A 16,383-nucleotide genomic window follows, 5' to 3' on the forward strand; every position below is an offset into this window, starting at 1 on the left:
CTGCCTGCAATTTTTCCCTACCCTCTGGAGTGTGCACTTCACCCCATGATTTAGTATCATCCACAAACTTGGACAGAGTACACCTCACACCCACATCCAAGTCACTGATGAAGATATTGAAGAGTACAGGTCCAAGGATCAAACCCTGTGGGACCCCACTGCCCACATCCTTCCAAGTGGATACAGACCTGTCTACTACCACTCTCTGGGAGCCAATCTGCCAGTTCTGTGAGGAAGGAGTAGATCCTGGTGAAGTCAGGTGACAGTTCTTTTCTTTTGTCCCTCTCCTCTATCTGCCTCCACAGTGAAATGAGTCTGCTAGAAAAGATCAGTGCCTTGTACATCCCTGCACCACTGTGAATGATTTAATGTTTGAGTCTCCCAGGTTTTTATATTAATATCACTTTTCTTCAGGGGCTGGCTTCATGGGATACACAGACTAGACAAGGTCAGGGGTCTGATGCAAGTGCTCCCTAGGGGAAATCTGAGATATCTTCACATTTTATTATCTTTAGGGCAGAATGCTTTAAATTATTTATTATATGTTGCACTGCACTACTATTTTCTGTTACTGCACTGTACAATGCTTTAACTAGAATATATACTAAGAAAAATATTGCTTTTCTCTAAAGGAAAAATTACTCAAAATTTCTGTGCTTCACTTTTGCTTACTGGCCCTGTGTTTTGCTAACGGTTTAAGCATTTCTATTTTTACACAAGTAAAAAGTACAAGAAGTACATTTCAGATTCATTAAAAAGCTCTCCCTATAGCTACTGAAAGCTTTTAAATGGTTAATCACCATTGGTAAAAAATTAACATACTAAATTAAAGCAGAGCAGAGAGCTCTGCCAAAAGAAGAAAAACAACTACAGCATGACTCAGTGAACCCACTCATTCTTTTCTGGCCTAATAACCTGCTAGCCCATTGACCTACTTTTTTGTTAGATGGTTAAACCCTCATCTCACATTCAGACAATTTTGTTCTGTTTGACAAATGTAAACATTAATAGTCACAAAGAGCCCTGTGGAAACCTAGATTACAGAGGCTGTAAAATGAAACCTATGTTTTTAAATTGTTTGGAGGATGAGAGCTCTGCCAGCCCTCACACAAGTTCTGACAGCTCAAAGGAGGAACATTTTACATCCTGTATTTGCAGCTTATAGAATTCTCCTTCACTGCCAGGAATACACTCAAGTTAAACAGCACACAGCCATAGAGCATAATGTCTAACAAAAGTATTGTAAAAAGGTAGTTAAAGGAACACTTGAAGAGAGTATTTCAAGGGAGGGAATTAAAGACCAAACTGGTAACCGAACATACAAAGCTCAAAGAAAAGCTAATCACAGTGGAAAAGCTTTGAAAACCAAAACCACATAGAGCTCTAGTCAGTAGAAATGGTATGCATATGAAAGCTAGCAAAAGGGGCTGGACACCTACACAACCTCAGTATTGCCAGACGCGAGTGGCGTCTCAAATTATGAGACCAGCTTAAACTCATGAGATTTTTTTTATATTAGTTTGATGTTATTTGTCTTAAGTTTCTGAGCTTTTAGTGTGCAATTAGGGCAGATTTTCAAGTTTTTTTTTGCAATCACAAGCGATAATATTTTTTGATGAAAACTGAGATTCTCATGCAATCTCCTGATTCCTGCATCTTAGACTAAGAAAAACATGCAGTATTTCCAGACTTTCAGCAAAATTGAGAGAGTTGACAATGCTGCAACACACTTCTATGACCTGCAGTGGACAGAAAGGCAGTGAATGACTGGGTGAATAAAACAAGGAACTGTCTCTCAGAGAAATCAACGGTCAAAGCTGGTTTAGGGTAAACATGAAAGTTACTACCTGACAATGGGGTTCAGTTATGTAGGCCAAAGGAAATGGTGGTCTGGTTTTACCACCATAATTAACATTAAAATTGACATTACTAAGGTTCATAATCAAATTCAAACTGACCCAGTCTGGAGATTAAGCAATAACATCACTCGCAGCAAAAGTTCCTTCACAAGAGGGTTGAAAAGTGTGTCTTTGGTATTTTACTGTATCATTAAATAACAAAATACATTTAAAATTGATGGTCTTCTTCAAGTATTTAGAACAGGAAACCCTCGCTTTTTGCAAATTCTAGATTTGCAGATTCAAATATTCGTGGGGGAGGGCAGAGCCAGGAGGCAGGCAGACAGCGAGCACTGGAAAAGTGGAAGGAGGTGGCAGCGACATCTCTGCCCCTAGCAGCAGCGGTAGTGGTGCTCAGAGGGAAGGGGTCAGTCCCCAGGTGTTGTAAGGGAGCCCTGTGAACAATTGGGGGGGGAGGGGAAGCAGGGAGAAGTTGTGGGGTATGATGGGGAGGCCCGTCAGTATTTGTGGATTTCACCATTTGCAGGGATCTCCTGCAAATCTATTTTAAGTTGCTTCATTTAAAAACATTGTTGTCAAAGATTAGGGCCAGAAGGGACAATTATAATCATCCATTGTGACTCGCTGTAATAGCACTGGGTCTAAGATTCTCATCCAAGAAAGACCACAAAAAGTAGAATTTAGGTTTCTAATATATTCTGAATGCCAGCTAGTTTTCTGATTTTTTTTAAAGGTTTCTTATCTTAAAACAGAAGGAATTCCTAGTATCCTGGCTTCTTCCTGGTCTCCATTATACATCTTTAATTTAATAAACAGGCTAATGATTTAACAGATCCTCTTATGAATTTACAGAATCAATTTTGTTGTATATTATAGTATTGTGCATTTATTCAGTGCATTTATTCAGTGACTTTCTTAGGATTGCAAACATCAAATGTATTAGTATGCAAAGACACTTGTCTGAAGTCAGACGGTGAGTCAGTGACAGTCAGAAATAGAGCTAGACTCTTCATCTGACTACAACAGCATTAACCATCTTTATGATAGAGATATATTTATAATTGCTAGTTATGAGAAAAAGGCTATTATTTGTAATTTATACTAATATTCCACCTTTTCATTGAGTATCTCACTGCAGCAGATGGATGGAAGGGGCAATCGCATATCTTGCCATGGCTCATAAGAATTGCTGCCATCTCTTCTGCCAAGCTCTTCCTCTTTTGTTTCTTCTTCCTTCCTGCTTTTTCTTGGGTATGTCTTAAACTATTTTTCTTTTTTGGCTTCCCTCTGCAAAAAATATTAGTCAGAGGTAGCTTGGCCACATTCTCTTTCATGGCTGAATTGAGCCAAAAATACCATGGAAGCTGAAACCTTGGGCAAATGCCTGCAGATAGGTAGGACATACTGTCTCTTTACTGGCAACTCCAGAAGCACAGTGATGTAGGAGGTAAATAAGGGTCCTTCCTGCTGCTATCATTGACCTTTTTCTCCTCTCCTTCAAAACCTATTAAGACCTCTCAACTTAAAAGTTGACATTCCAGCCTCTTTCTTTAAAACAAACAAACAAACAAACAAATAAATAAATGGACATCAAGTGATATGTTGGGGATCCTGTAACTTTTCAGTGTGCCAGGCAAAATAAATAAATGAACAAACTATTTGAATTGGAGCTACAAGAATTAAGGTGCTTTCAAAAGTGATAACAAACTCAGACACAACCGTAAGTGTGGACATGACAAAGGAGAATAACTGATGAAGTTTCTACAGGAACAAACCCCTGCTGAAGAGTGTCTTCCCTGTAGTGAAATTGGCTGAAGCAGGGAAGATCTTTCATCCCAAAGGATGAAAGATGTGAGGGATTACTGATGATGAAAGTATTGCTGGCAGTGAGCAGGTGAGAAGATGAATTTTAAGTACATTTAAGGGGATCAACCTGTAAGGAAAACATCAACAGCTGCAAGAGATCCTAAGCGAAGGTAAAGTCTGAAAACAGCCTAATCAGAAAAAATTTGCAAGTGACAAAGAAAGTCATATAGAATTTCTGAGGCTAATAAACTACATGAGTTTTTAAATTAGAAAAAGAAATTCAATAGGGGAAAAAAGAGGACAGAATAGAATATTTTAATTAAGGCATGAAACTGTGCAGAAGACCAATGAAACCCACAAAACACAAACTTAAAATTATATTAGCTCTGTTGCACTTTATGTACCTTTTGGTTGTAGCATGTAGTCACAAGACAAATCCTTCCAGTGGCAGCAGTCAACAAAAGCCTGGAAGCCACCATGTGTAAGGGAGAAGAGTGAAAGTGACAGATGTATGATTCCTATCATTATACCTAAACGCTTGTACCAAATACTAAATTAGTTCTGTTTCCAATACCTTTCTCTAATATTTCACTGGCCTAAATTGTACCAATTTGTTTGTGTATAATGTTGGTTATGTAATTCTTTCTATATTTGTGACTGACAAGACTCCTGCTTTTATATCTTACTGCATACTTTCATAAGAAAAAAAATCCATGTGGGGAATAAAATGAAAAGAAAAATCTTATTAAAAGGCTTTGTCACCAAAGTTATTTTAACACCTACTCAAGAAGAAAGGCTAAAAATAAAAAACAGAAGGCACAGATCATTAAAAGTACTGACAACAGGAAAAATCTTTACAAATTCTCAAATCCTGATAAACCTGTTGAGACAGTCATGTGAAAGAAAGTATAAAGAACATTCCCACAGAAGCCAGGACATTCAGGATGAAAGATCTTCCCAGCTCCAGCCAATTCCACTACAGGGAAGACACTCTACAGGGGCTGACAATGTTTTTGGACAGGGTGCCAAAAACACCCACAACATAAACTTACAAGATATTGGCATGTCAGGGGTGGAGGGTGGGAGAGGCACGAGGGGCCTGATCCTTGTTGTGGCAGCACAGCCCTGGCCCCTTCCTCATCATCTGCCCTGAGGTGAATGTGCACCTGCCACCAGCAACAAGCTTAGCCGGGACTTCGCAGACCCTGGTGAAGCTGCTTGTAACTTCCTGGCTGCCTGCCACAGCTGGCCCAGACCTCTGGGCAGGCCCCTGCCACTGGTTACAGAGCCTGGGCTGCTTGCAGCAGGTGGTGGGGAGGCTGGAAGCAGCTGCACTGGGGTCCATGGAGCCCTGGCCTGGTTTGTTGCAGATGACAGGGAAGAGACAGGGGCTGTACTAGAGACAGGGGCTGTACTACCACAATAAGGACCGGGCCCTCATAGCTTCCCAACTATCCACACCGAGGCGCACGTGCCAAGCAAAATGCCTTCACTCTGGCACACATGCCAGGGTTTGCCAACCGCTGCTCTCCAGTCTCACAGACCAGATTTTCTTGTGGAGAATTTAACCTGAATTTTCCTTTAATACAAGAAAAATGGGAGGAAATAAACATCTTACAGATTTCTTCCTCCTCCTCTTCAATATTTAAGCATTTCAAATACTTGTCAGTCTTAGAAATCTATTATTCATTTTGTTTTACCTTCCCAATTTGTCATGTTCTCTAATAGAGGTTCCCAGAAATTATCTACTTCATCTGGGATATGCTTTCATGGTTTTAGGTCTATAGTTGCATTTCTCCCATCTTGCATTGTAAGCATATTATAAGTTTGTTATCCATTCACTCCTAGGATCCTTTTGACATTACTAGCTTTTTAGTACTTTATTTCTCAATTAATGGCTGTGCTTTTGAAATTATTCTTCTTTAAATTCATGATTTTACATCCTTTGTGCTCAACTTAAACATTTTAAATGTCTTATTTCCTGTCTGCAGAATTTTCTGCATCACTTGTCAACATCTAATGGCCTCTCACAAACAATATCCTGGTACAGTGGGTGGGTCAGGAGGTAGGTAGGTTATTTTGTACTATTTCAGGTATAAAAAATTAGTTCAGATGCGAAAAGCAGGATTTTGATCCAGCTTTAGCCTTGCACCCACAGACACCTGCCCTTCAATACTTCTCCAAGGTTAGAGAAGCAATCTGTAACACATCCAAGTAAAACCTACATATGCTATATTTCAATCCAGGTTTTTAATCATATCATCTTTTTAAATGATTATAGACCTGCTTTGCTATCTCTTTCCTCACCTGGGTTAAACAACTGCTAATCATTAGGGCTGTGTTAAATTTTGGCAGCTGCTTCGTTTCGGAGGCATTTTGGGCCATTTCAAGTGCCCAAAACACTGAATCCGAATCAAAATGGAACATTTTGGAAAGGTTTTGGAGAATTTTGGAGTTTTGGAGCCTGGCTTGCAGGGAAACAAAAACTAAGAAGAGGGAGGGGAAAGACTGCTCTGATACTGACATCTAGCTCCCAGTTCAATTCCCCAGCTCTTCCCAGGAGGTGCGGGCCCCCCAGTCTGCTTGCAGGATTTCAGCAGGCTGCTGCTGCAGTCTGAGGCTAGCAGCAGGCGCTTGGCGCAGCCCACACAGGGCGCCAGGAAGACTGCAAAGCTTCCCTTGCAGCCCATTCGAAACAGATTCAGAGGCGATGCGGCTGAAACGAAACAGGACAGTGAACTGAAACACCAAAATGAATCTCTGTCCTCTGAAACAGCTGAATCTGAAACCAAATCAAAACAGCCATTTTGCACAGCCCCACTAATTAGCTAAACTGTCAAGTATTTAATGTATTGTTTATGCAGTCTTTCAGATTTCTACTGAAGATATTCAATGAAATTGGCTCTAACAGCAATCCCCACAACCTACTACTGTATATTTCCACTCCTCTCAATTCAGTATATATAAGGCCTGGAACCAAAGAGGAATCATCAGCATAAAGCTGATACATTTTACTGGTAAACTTCAGGTGAAGGGTTAAGATGGGTAAATTGATATAAACCAATATTCCAAACAGGACAACCAAAATCCTTTTGGTAGCTCAATTAATATTTCATTTATAAAAAAGTGGAATAGCTTCAAAAGGTGAGAGACACACTTCAGAACACCTAAAAACCTGGTGAATAGGAAACTTGGGATGCTGAAAACCCAGCCTCAGGCTCTCTCTCAATTAAATTACCAGTGAAAGTTAAATAAGACACTGTAAACAGGTGATAACATTACTATGTATAGGCAATGTAGCTAACAGTTAAAGTTGCCCATCATTTCCCATTTATAAACAACTGAAAAACTGGGGCTTATGTTTTTGCTCTACTAAGCATCTGTGCCAAAATTTTCTATGCTTGGTGTTAATTCTAATGATTTTTTTAAAACATTTCAGAAAAAAAAGGTTAATATTGTCTGAAAAAGTAATTACAAGAAAATGGATTGTAAAAAGCATGGTTGTTCAAAAAAAGTTATGATAACATCTTGCACCTCCCTGCTATGGAACATGACTGTAAAGGCTGGTCACCCTAGTATCAGCTATGTATCTTTTACTGTACCTGTGAAAACATGACCAAATGTGGCTACATCATGAGCATTCGAAAAAGAAACACAAATCACACAGCAATGAAATTACTCAGAATAAGCCAACCTGATTCTGAATCAATTCTCTGAAGGTGCTACCTGTATTAAGTATGCTTCATCCCAACCCCAGCCTTCAAACCAGCCAGTACATGCACCATCCCTCAGTGACTGAGCCTGCTGCATCCAGGTACTCTAGAGAGTGAACAGGGCAGGGCCTTTCTAAACAATTTCTGCTCCATGTTATTGTGATGGAAGGTACCAGGATTCAGGGCAGGAAGACTATCTTACGTGTTATTTTTTTTTCCTGTGTTCTTAACAAATGAGGACAAGAAAAGAAGAGGGGCTGGAGTAAAAGAAACAGAATGTGGTGACTCTGTGTTGGGATCTGGCAGGAAAAGGTAGGGAACAGCCTAGATAGGAACAGAGGAAGTAGGGGAAGGGTCTCAAGCCATTAGGTTTGGTGGGGGAGAAGCACAAATGGAAGAGGCAAGAGCAGGAGTGGAAAAGGCCATTGGTATCTATTTCTCCAGAGTGTATAACTGAACCTAGAAATTCAACTCTTTTCATTCCTTAGCTGACAGTAAGTACCTGTGAAGTGTGAGAAAGCATACATTTAATTTGAATTCAACAGAGAAGACCTGCCTATCATTGCTACTAATTACTCTAGCCTCTGCTATAGAACTAAAGGTTGAAAAACTGCTGATGAACCAAGCTGCAGGTCAGTTTTGTTCCACGTGACAGAATCTCTGTGTTTATTGTATTTTTTTTAAACTTAGGAAATGATACCTATAAAACATTTAAGTTAAAAGGATGTGACAGCTGCTAAGTCATTGATTCAGCTGTGACTGACTATCCCTGTTCTGCCTTTGTTGTGTTGGTACATTCACTAAAAGCCATCTTTTTTAACAGATGATTACCAACTGCACGGGCGTGTCTACACATGCCTTTAAGTGGGCTTAGCCTAAAATTGCCATTTTTAAGGCACATTAAGGGTGTATGTCTACACATACACACTCTTAATGCACCTTAAAAATGGCATGCAACTTAAGGCTATGTGAGCCTAAATTTGATACCTGCATAAAGCAGGTATGAAATTTAGGAGCAAATAGCTAAGTTGCAATAGCACAAGTGTAGACATGCTAATGCACATTAACACAGCGTGCGTCAATGGATAGACACTGCATTAATGTATATTAGTGCGCCTACATGTGCGCTAATGTGACTTGGTTATTTGCACCTAAATTTAATGTGCAATACTACGTCCATGTGTAGATGGGCCCCTAAATCACCTTAATACGCCTTAAGCAAAGGTGCATTAAGTTTAGGTGCGCATAAAAACACGTGTAGATACACCCCATGTTCCTAACACCTTCCCCATTTACTGTGCTAGGAAATCTTAACTACAACTAAAATTGGTTCAAACTCTGCTATGAACATACACAGTACTAAAACAAACCAAACCAAACCAAACAAAGCTAAGTTCTCTGATAGCCTTATAAAATACATACTGATTATCACTAAGGCCCCCTCTACATGTTACAGGTATCGCACAATTACCTTGAGACCAGCTACACATGCAAAGTAGCTATCACACAGTAAAAAGTTCCAAGCAGCTATGAAACTAGATCTCAAAAACATGTAAGCTAGGTGCTGTTGAACTTTAATTTGCATGTGTAGCAGGGTCTGTCCTGTGGCTGGGAGCCACATCAGCTAACAGGGCACTCAACCACATGGGTGTAACCCCTGATCTAGGGATTGCAGCTGCCATGATCACCAAGGCTCAGGGGTGTGCAAAACCCATGGGCCCAAATGGCGCTCTTGGCTCCAGCTGCATCTTACTCATCAGCTGTGGGTTCTCTGGATCCCAAGACTGCATGTGCCCCCTGCAGCTGAGAGCCCTGTCAGCAAAGGGGACTCTTAGCCGTAGGTGCCTGCTTCTTGCCAATGCAAGGGAAGCCCAATCTTGATTGGGCTCCCCCTATACCAGCAATAAGGTGCAGTTGGATCTAATGTGTGATCCACACAGTCATGCCTCTTGCCATGCCACACAAGCATGGCAGAATGCACAATTTTGGGATCACACATTAGATCCCATCATGCTTTAACCTCCATGTGTAGAGAGCACCTAAATAAAACAAGGCTGACTTATTGTGGTTTAACTTCCATTTGGCACAGGATAGGGAAGACAGATAAAACTGTTACCACAGAGTAGCTGGTGTGCAGGAAATCCAGCATCCTCTTTTTAACTAAATTGGTTAAATGATGTTTGCATTTAGTTCTGGAAGTTATTAGTTCCAGAATCTGTTAACTTTTTTCTGGGCAAGCCAGTTCCATAATTTAGGTGTGGCTCCTGTTAAAAAAGCACAAAAAACCTCCCACACAAAAGTTTTCCCTGCTGTTTGACTACTTCATCATCCAAGGGAATCTGTCATGGGATGGAGTATCTGGAGCAAGACATTCTCTTACGTAAGTAAGGGTAAGAGAATACCAAGGCAAACCTGGAACTGAAGTCTCTATGCAATGGTGAGCCAATGAAGGAAGCAAAGCACAAGGGTAATGTGAATATATTGACATGTTGCTAAGAAAAAAGCAATGCATTTATTTACCAACATACATCAACCTAAATTGTGAATATTACAATAAGATGTTGATGACATTTTTGCAGGGTATTTATATACTTAAAGAGCACTAGTATGAGGCTAAGTAAATCAAATAAAAGGATGAATTAAACCCCAAAGCTAGTATTAAGATTTGTGAACAGTGGCCTCACAGTTTCTACAAGAACAAAAGTTCAGACAGATAACATATTTTAATACTCAAATATACAAATATGGCTACACATTGTAGCTACAAATAGTGTTGCAGAAAGCTCTGAAAGAATTATTCTGCTTATGTGGAAATGCAAACAGATATAAGTAACGGTCTGTTAGTGGGATACTTTTACAATAGTTGATGGTTGACAAGCTTTCTCCAAACCTGTATATTTTTAAAATGGATGCTTAACTCTCCCCATGTGGGTGAATCACGCATACCTAAATGATTATTTAAGTGCTGGTATACAGAAGACTATTTGCCCTGCCTCCCCAGCTCTTTGGACCATCACTTATAGCCCAAGAGTTTGAGCAGGGAAGAATACTAAGATTCCAGTCTATAACATCACAGCCCAAAATCAGCAAAGACTATTGCTTTACCTCTTAATTTTTCCCTCAAGTATTCAAAATAGTTCTTTTCTTCCTACTCCTGCTGTATGTATACAGAACAGATATCTTGAAGCAATTTAACCTTTTCCTTGCAAGGGATAATTTATTATGCCTTTTAACCAAATGCTATTGGTTAACACAAATGGGGGCAGCAAACAGGGCAAGCAGTTTTCAGGCAAGTCTGCTGGTAGCAAGAAGCAGAAGGGGAAGCAAAGCCAGGTACAAGGCACCAGACTCTGCCCAAGGAAAGTAAGTGATCCAGAGCTGCCTGTGCCTTTGACTTGTTGAGTATTTGTTTGGTAGGCTGTGTGTGTTTGGGCCCTATGCTCCGAGAAGCTGGGTGTGTTGCTAGCTGAGTGATTGCTGCCTGTGCCTGACAGAAGCCCTAATGAGGAGTGGAGCTAGTCCAGGCCCAGCAGAGCATAAAAGAAGACCTCCTGAGCATCCAAGGAACCAGCAAACAAGGCAAACAGTTTGCAGTTCCCCCCACCCCCAGCCACTTCGAGGGGATAGCTTTTCACCTTGGTGCGAGGAAGCAGGGAAAAGGGTACCATTTGGGGCCAAGGAACAGTAAACAGGCCAGCTTCCAGGAGAGTTTGCTAGGGAAGGTACGCTTGGAAGAAGGTCAGTAAGAGAAGAGACAGATTAAGAGACTCAGGGAAATGGCTGGAGGATGTCACAATGCCAGAGCCACTGCTTGCACCTGTGAGGTTTCTGTCCAGGAAGGACTGCTCACCATTGAGGCTTCCACCTGGGTCCAGGTTTGGCGCTGTGGGGACTGCAGCTTGCAGGTTCCTTCTAGTGATGGTCAGGTGGGGGAGTGCTTGCAATGTAAGCGGTGCCTCCGGGAGGTCTCTCTCAGGGAACAGGCAAGAGACCTACAGGAGGAAGTGGTGAGGCTCCAAAGCATCCTCTACCATGAGGAGTTCATCAGTCGGATACTGGAGGAGACCTCCAGGACTGTGGAGGAAGAACTGCTAGAGGCAGTGCTGCACTGATCAGCCAGCACTTGCTCCCAGAAGCGGCTGCAGCAATTGGCCATTGCAGGATTGCCAGGGGGACATCCCGCCTACCAGTCGCCAAGATCGGCTGCAGAGAGATCCCACCCCCCCAGGGTCAGCAGAACTGGTCACCGCGGGGAGCATACGGCCCCCCTGACTAAGGCGGCACCAGTCGCCCGTGGTCTCTCATAACATTCTTGCAGGCAAGCTAAGGAAGTGCAGGCTGGATGAATGGACTGTAAAGTAGACAGAAAACTGGCTGAAGCATCAGGCTCAGAGGGTAATAATCAATGGCTCGATGTCTAGTTGGCAACCAGTATCAAGTGGAGTGCCCCAGGCGTTGGTTTTGTTCAATATCTTCATCAATGACCTGGAAGATGGCATAGAGCGCACCCTCAGCAAGTTTGCAGATGACGCCAAGCTGGGGGGAGGAGTAGATACACTGGAGGGTAGGTCTAGGATTCAGAGTAACCTAGACAAATTGGAGAACTGGGCCAAAAGAAATCTCATGAGGTTCAATAAGGACAATGCAAAGTCCTGCACTTAGGACAGAACAATCCCATGTACCAGTACAGGCTGGGGCTGACTGGCTGGGCAACGGCTCTGCAGAAAAGGATCTGGGGGTTACAGTGAACATACGCCAGCAGTGTGCTCTTGTTGCAAAGAAGGCTAATGACATATTGGGATGCATCGGTAGAAGTGCTGTCAGCAGGTCAAGGGAAGTGATTATTCCCCTCTCTTCAGCACTGGTGAGGCCACGTCTGGAGTACTGTGTTCAGTTTTGGGCCCCCCACTACAGAAAGGATGTATATTGGAGAGACTCCACTGGAGGGCAACAAAAATGGTGAGGGGGCTGAGGCACATGACTTACCAGTAGAGGCTGAGAGAACTGGGCTTATTTAGTCTACAGAAAAGATGGGGGGGATATAATAGCAACCTTCAACTACCTGAAGGAAGGATACAAAGATTGTTCTCAGTGGTGGCAGATGACAGGATAAGGAGCAACAATCTGTTATATCTCCATCCTTGGAGGTTTTTAAGACACAGCTAAACAAAGCCTTGGCTGGGATGATCTAGCTGGAGTTGATCCTGCTTTGAGTGGGCGTTTTAACTACATGACCTCCTGAAGTCCCTACCAACCCTAACTTTCTATGATTCTATATCTCAAATATTTTTTCTTAGCAGAGAGCCAGAGGCAATTAATTTGACCTAGCATGGAAGTGGCCACATGGCAGCAGTGTTCAAGACTTCAAAACCTCACACAATCTTGGAAAGTAGAAAGTGGTAAACAAGAGAAAGTACAAGAAAGAAGAAAAAAAAACTGGAGAGAATAAATTCTGTAGGACTCAAATTTAAAAACCAGACTCAAGGAAAAGAAAATACTTTAACTGCAGTTACAGTGTACAGTTCTGTATTGGTCTAGTTATGGCTTAGGGTACTGGGAGTCAATCTTTTTGGCAGGTGTAACTAATTAGTTTCACACCCTCTCCAAACGCCAATCCGATCCCATCCCTCTGCCCAAATGGCTGCTCTGTCTTCTGCTCCCTGCCCTGTGTTCCTACCTCATGTGTTACTTTGATTTTAGCTTCCAGCCCTATGCTCCCTGACCAATCTACCACTGTTTCTGCTTTCTACCCCATCAGCCACTAGGCTGCCTGTCCCTTCTTTGGTCTGCCATGTGCCACACATACAGGCTTTCCATGCCACTTATGGCACACGTATGCCTCAGGTTGGCAACCACCGATTTAAAATATGGACTTTAGTTGCTTTAAGAGAGAAAGGTGGGAGAAAAGTTGATGCTGCTTAGTAATACAAATTGGCTAAAGCACTTTAATTTTGACTCTAAATGAAGCAGGGTTGACGCTGAATCTGTTTTGCTACCTTACATTGATAAAAGGTCATAGAAACTTAACAGATGCATTGAAATAAATTGTATATTGAGACATCCATTCTGACAATATCCTTATTGTTATAAAACCAACAACATTTAACAAAATGAAAAACCTTACTTTTCTGAAGTTCTGGTGGCTGCCACTGGATTCTTCCACTTTCCTCCCACTACAGATGCCTGTTATGGGAACAGTAAATTATAATTAACAACAACTCTGTACCTCAGAATTTGAATCCTTGGCACCTACATTACACTCCTCCTTGCCCTTACCAAACAAAGAAGAAAGAGATTTATTACAGCATTCAAAATAGTAGTTTCATATTTTATTCAGTTTCCAAGTACATAAAACCTTCATAAACTTCTCCAATACAGTTTACACCTTAAGAATTTGCTTTCAAATAATTAATGAAAAAACTTGGCCAAAGTGGCCACAATACAAGGGCAACTGCAAACTGATCCATTCTTTCCAAGCTATACGCAGCAAAAAGTTACTGTGTTTTTATACCTCATCCCTTTTACCGGGAAATCTCAACAATCCATCTAATGTTGTCATACATGGTATGTCCAGATATCATGTGTCATGGGTTTCTTAAAAATGTATGCAATAATGTTTTCTAAAATAATTCTCTTATGATTCTTCCAAGACTGAAACTTTATGTTTGAACTAAGGCCAGAAGGGAATGGTTCTGGGGAAGTTAGAGTTAAAACAAACAAACAAAAAAAATCAATTCACCATTTTGGCATTACAAAATCATCAAAAATGAAAATCGAAGGTGTTAGCGCATATTTTTGGTTGTAGTGAACATCTGGGGAGAAACAATTCAATATGAAATAAAACAAATGAAAACAAACAAACTTTGCGTATAGCTTGTCTTTCATGACAAAGCATCCCTTGACTAAATTTGGGAGAAGGATGAACTAATTAGATATACATAGCCGAGGAGTGACTATTATGTGCCATAAGAGCGCATCAAAAGTAGCTATCACCTTTTCAAGATTATTAGGACCAATAAGAACTGCATGTTATTCTGATCCAGTCAGCCATGTACAATGGGCATTGCTTCCAAGGGACATGATAAAAGATTATAATCTTACTGTGACAAAAAGTTCCTCAGAAACAAGATTACTACAGCAGGAGAGAGATCACAAAACAATGCTAGTGTAGCTCAGAGATACCCAAGGTAACTTTAAAGGAGTTATCTAAGGTATGAGTAATAATGTAGTCTAGTAGCGTGCAGCTCAGTGTGATTTAATTGTCGTTGTTTCTTAGAAATGACTTCAGCATGGACTTCCCCAAAGGTGTGAATCCTATAACTTCCTGCAGATTCTAAGCTTCCCATTTAAAACCAAATGTTAACCTTTTCAATGTAATGATATAGCTGCCACAACATTCATATATTGTCCTGTGAATCCAGACTTGCCAAAAACTCTCACCAGTCAAAGAGTAACAAATATATGAACTGATCCTGCCCTCACTTCAAGTCACCTACAATTTCAAGTCACATTTATATAAAAGCCAATTAGTTTCACACACTGTTCAAAGGGTAGGGAGAGAAGTTACACATAAAACAATTTCAGTAATCCGAAACTGGTTTAAACCTGTAACAGACCAGAAGCTAAATGCACATAAACCAGTTGCAAACTGACTGAAACTGATTTAAGACAAACCTGGTTGAATGTAGTATCAGATTTAACTGATTTGAGTCAAACCAGTTTATGAAACGTCTATCCCAGGCCCCTTAATGGTTCAAGTTAAATCACAGTCCCCCAGTATGCTTTGCAGCCCTGGGTTAGGCTGTGCTGTCTCCTCCAGAGAGCAGGGTTGGCCTGTCTGTCTGTTCCCTAACTGGAGCAGTGAGGGCTGGCTGACAAGGGGGGAGCAAGCCCAGCTGGCAATGCAGCCCAGTCAGGGGGGAATGGAGACTGCTCCCTGCCTCCCCCACCCCCGCAGCAAACCCTGGCTAGGAGCTGGGTACAGGGAGGGGGGTTAAACACCCTTTCCCCCACTCAAACTTACTGTTGGCTGTAACCGTGGACTACAAATCTCAGAGGCACCTGGAAGCAGGAAGAGGAAGTGATGAACAACCCTGCAGAGTCCTGCTGCTCTGATTGTGAACTGCAAATCCTAGAGACCTCAGGGGAAGAAGTGAACACACAGTCAGAGAGCCATGAGCGCCCCTCGGCTTCTGGCCTGAGCCACTGCAGGCCTGTGGCTGCATTTTCTGAATCAAAAGTAAATGTTTGTTCACTTCTGTTTCAATTTAATCTGTGCAGTTTAGACTAACCTGCAAAGACTGAATCGATTTAGCCTCAGGCTTTTTGACTGTCTGTCCCTAGTCAAACAGTGTTGCAGAAGCCCCACAGGGCTCCCTAATAGGGATAGGAAGGGTTTAACTGATACGCCCAGTGATAACTGATTAGCTTACCAGTTATAGTTTAGTGAAGGGCTGAACGCAGTCCAGCAGGGAAAGGGGGAAAGGAAGCCACGCAGTGCCCCAGCAGGAACTGGAAGGCAGTAAAGCAGGCAGGGTGGAGGGAGGGAAGGAAGGAGTAGGGATTTCATTTCTCAAATTCAGGTCTCCTAAATGAGCTGGTTTTATTAATCTCAATTTTTTCTAGCATGTACGTGTTATCTGCATTCATCATAAAAAGAGCATCATCACCCTCATTACATAAGCTGATGCCTCTGATTTTATTATAGTGTCTGTTTGGGGGCTGTGTTGGTTCTGCCTACTTGACCATTCACAGCCCCTTTTGGGCCTCGTTCAGAAACAGCAACTGATGCCATTTCTACAATCATGGCATCTCCAAACAAATACTACCTCTCTTTTTCCAGTCTGATTAATGTCTATGATTCATGTTCATCTCTAGCCTCCATCATTTTTGTGTTCTCAACAGCCCCCAATTTGGTAGTAACATGATGTTTAAGCCTCTCCCTTCTAAACTGCTCTCAAACAAGTTAAAATCAGAACTACTTAATGCCAAGACACCTCAACAAC

At 41.7% G+C, this 16,383-nt stretch overlaps 1 protein-coding gene across 5 annotated transcripts in view; it reads right to left on the bottom strand.

The window, feature by feature from the left end:
* CLOCK (clock circadian regulator) overlaps window positions 1–16,383 on the bottom strand; it is a 101,815-nt gene that overhangs the window by 50,096 nt on the left and 35,336 nt on the right. For all 5 annotated transcript variants that reach the window (XM_019553226.1, XM_019553225.1, XM_019553223.1 and 2 more), the window contains exon 2: window positions 13,503–13,561. The gene's annotated coding sequence lies outside the window, so the exon portion shown is untranslated. The remainder of the gene's footprint in view (window positions 1–13,502; window positions 13,562–16,383) is intronic.

Source organism: Crocodylus porosus, unplaced genomic scaffold (assembly GCF_001723895.1).
Source record: "Crocodylus porosus isolate Cpor-Errol unplaced genomic scaffold, CroPor_comp1, whole genome shotgun sequence".
Classification (NCBI taxonomy): Eukaryota; Metazoa; Chordata; order Crocodylia; family Crocodylidae; genus Crocodylus; species Crocodylus porosus.